Source organism: Sarcophilus harrisii, chromosome 5, assembly GCF_902635505.1.
Source record: "Sarcophilus harrisii chromosome 5, mSarHar1.11, whole genome shotgun sequence".
Classification (NCBI taxonomy): domain Eukaryota; kingdom Metazoa; phylum Chordata; class Mammalia; order Dasyuromorphia; family Dasyuridae; genus Sarcophilus; species Sarcophilus harrisii.
In genome coordinates, this window is record NC_045430.1 from 46,662,425 (window position 1) to 46,665,725 (window position 3,301).

The following is a 3,301-nucleotide window of genomic DNA, read 5'->3' on the forward strand; positions in this document are numbered from 1 at the left end:
TGGAATTGAATCTATATCCTTGGCTCTCATTGAAGACAATGCTCTCAATTAATCCAGGGATGCCACTAGGTCATAGATAGGGAAGAGAAAAAAGAAGAAACTTAGCACTCTTTGTAGTCTTTGAATAAATTCCTTCTTTGGCTAGAGGTATGTGGGAAGGAGACCCAGCTTCTCCTACACTTCTGTGTGGGATGAGGAAGACCCCTACCCAAAATGACTACTCAGATCACTCAAAGTAGAAAGCAGAAACATTGTTAATTATAGCATCTCATGAGAGGCAGGCAGTCCAACTATGAGATAACGGAAAGTGAAAGTACTCACAGCAGAAAGGCTGAAGAATCAGTGACTATATCCAGCTTTTATAGATTTTGTTACAAGAGATTACATCACAAGTAAGAGAGCATGGGGGGGGGGGCATCTAATTGGTTGTTGCTATCAGGAGAGATTGGAATGGAAGGTTTCTGGCTTAGGCTTTCAGGCTTTAGATAATTGAGCTAACAGTGGTCAAACTAATAGACTAAATATCGATAAATGTCAAATACTGATAAATGTCACTAACTTAGGTTAAGTAAAATATGCCTATAACTAATTAAGATTTAAATAAATATAGGCCTGCACATATTGTACTTATGCAGGTCACAGGGAAACATAGGAATAATGAAAATAAAGAAAAAGAATTCACACATTACTGTAAGTTCTTCATCTTTCCATTCCATACAATTCTGTCCGCATGGTCCTCCTTAGGGAGTTTAGCTAAAATACCATTCCAGTGTCTCAAATGACTCCAATTTTAACTAGTTTGATAATTTATGATGATTTTTGAAATGTGGGCAAGTTTCCTCAGTCTAACAAAATAGGGTTATTATGCACTTAATTTATGAATGGTAAGCCTGCCATTGTTCATACATGATCTTACCTTAGTAAGATATCCTGGGTAAAATGTGGTGGGGTCACTTCAAATCCGCATTTATACTATCCCTATCAATTAATGATCAACAAGTACTTATAAATGCCTAATGCATTCTACTGATTACCTTACAAATACAAAAAAAAAGAAAAAAGAAAAAGAAAAAAAACCCTGGAAATAGACCACACTGTTTTGGAAGTCAAGATCAGAAGAAATAGTCTTCAGTGTCAAATGCTAAAGAAAGGTCAAGGAGATTGGGGAAGAAAGAAGTCTAGATTTGGCAATTAAGATGCCATAAGATGTCACCTTAACAAAGTTGTTTCCAAAAAGTGGGAAGGAAATCACTTAGATTGCTGGGGAGTAATGGTGATAGAGGTGTGAGTGGTTGGTGAGATCAACACTAATCAAAGATTACTTTTTTTTTTTTCCAATAACTTTAGCAGTATGTTGGGAGAGAGTTGGAATAATAGTTTGAAGGAGTAGCAGGGTATAAAGAAAATATTTTAGGATGGGAGAGAAGATATAATGAGGAAAGAGGGAGATATAGAGAAGAGTCAAAAGAAGCAAATTCTAGGGGTGTTGGAATCTTTACAAAGTGTTAAGACATTTCTTTACAAAGTGTTAAGACATTGGAGTTGATTTGATCTTAGAAGAAGATATTTTGGGCCAGAACTTGAAACTAGGTACTAAGTGGAACTGATTGAACAATGCTTGTGTTCACACCTTTATAGAGCTCATAAGTATCTAAGTACTCAATGGAGTTCACACTAGGGCTTAGTCCGAATTCACACCTTCCTTGAAGTTCTTAGGGCCAGAGAGCATTCTGGGAGATAACCCAGAATCCCTCTCCCTCCAGAAGGTGGAGTTAACCTTTGGGAGATCACATAAATATAGGGAGCTTTTGAAGCTTGAACTTACTTCTTCTGGTGGAACGGACTGGAGGTACAGAGAGATTCATCGCATCTTCCAACTTGGTGCTGGCTGGAGGCTGAAGAAAGCCGAGGCAGAAGCCAAGGACAAAGCTGCAAGAGCTCAAGCAGAGAGTTAGGCCTCAACTAACTGGGCTATTTTGGAAGGAGAAATAACCGTTTGCATTTTTATCAGCTGGCTGTGATTTTGGAGTAATTATTTATTTCAACTGAGACTAAGGCTGCCTCCAGAAAAGCCTCCCCAAGAAACCGGCACCCAGAGAGAACTATTATTATATTTAAAGAAGAAAAAAAACACCACATTTTGGCGGCCAACATGGGGCAAGAATTATAAGAAGAACCAGAGCTGTTTGTGAGAAGGATCCTTCCAGAGTTAAGGAAGAAGAGCCGGGCCCGTCCTAGTGGTAAGAAGTTTAGAAGCAAGCCTCAGTTGGTAAGGTACCTAGGAAATACTGTTCAGAAGCAAGCCTCAGTTGGTAAGGGACCTAGGAAATACTGTTGACCTTAGCAGTTTTGACTTCAAAACTGGAAAGATGATGCCTAGTAAATTACAGAAAAAGAAACGGAGACTATGGAATGATCCTCTCAATCAAAATAAGGGTAAACCAGACTTGAATACAACATTGCCAATTAGACTGACAACATCTATTTTCAAACAACCTGTAACTAAAGTCACAAACCATCCTAGTAATAAAGTAAAATCAGATCCTCAACAAATGAATGAACAACCACATCAGCTTTTCTGGGAGAAGAGGCTACAAGGACTTAGTGCATCAGATGTAACAGAACAAATTATAAAATCTATGGAACTTCCAAAAGGTCTTCAAGGGGTTGGCCCAGGTAATAATGATGAGACACTTTTATTGGCTGTTGCCAGCGCTTTGCACACCAGCTCTGCACCAATAACAGGGCAAATCTCTGCTGCTGTGGAAAAAAACCCTGCTGTTTGGCTTAATACATCTCAACCCCTTTGCAAAGCCTTTATTGTTACAGATGAAGATATTAGAAGACAGGAAGAACGAGTACAACAGGTGCGTAAGAAATTGGAAGAGGCACTTATGGCAGACATCTTATCACGCGCTGCTGATACAGAAGAGATGGATATTGAAATGGACATTGGAGATGAAGCATAAGAATATGATCGGGTACTTTCAATGGACTTTCCCCATAAAGCAAATTCCTAGAAGTTGAACATAAATGTTTCCACTGGATTTTGCTTATAAGAAGAAAATGGACCCATGCACTTATATAGCTTTTTAATAGTGTTAACCAATGCATTTTTAGACATATTTTGATGTATATATCTATTATTCAAAATTTGATCTTTATTTTGAATCCTAGGACTTAAAAGTAGCCTTTTTTAAATATCAAGCAGCACCCTTAAAATGAAGCCAAGATTTTTTATACAAGGTTGCAATCTGCTGGAAATATTGTATTTGTATGAAATACTTGCTTCCCCTATAGT

The 3,301-nt window shown here is 38.0% G+C and overlaps 1 pseudogene; it reads left to right on the forward strand.

Annotated features, from left to right (window-relative positions):
* The first annotated feature begins 2,335 nt into the window (after positions 1-2,335).
* Positions 2,336-3,301, forward strand: LOC100930111 (annotated as a pseudogene).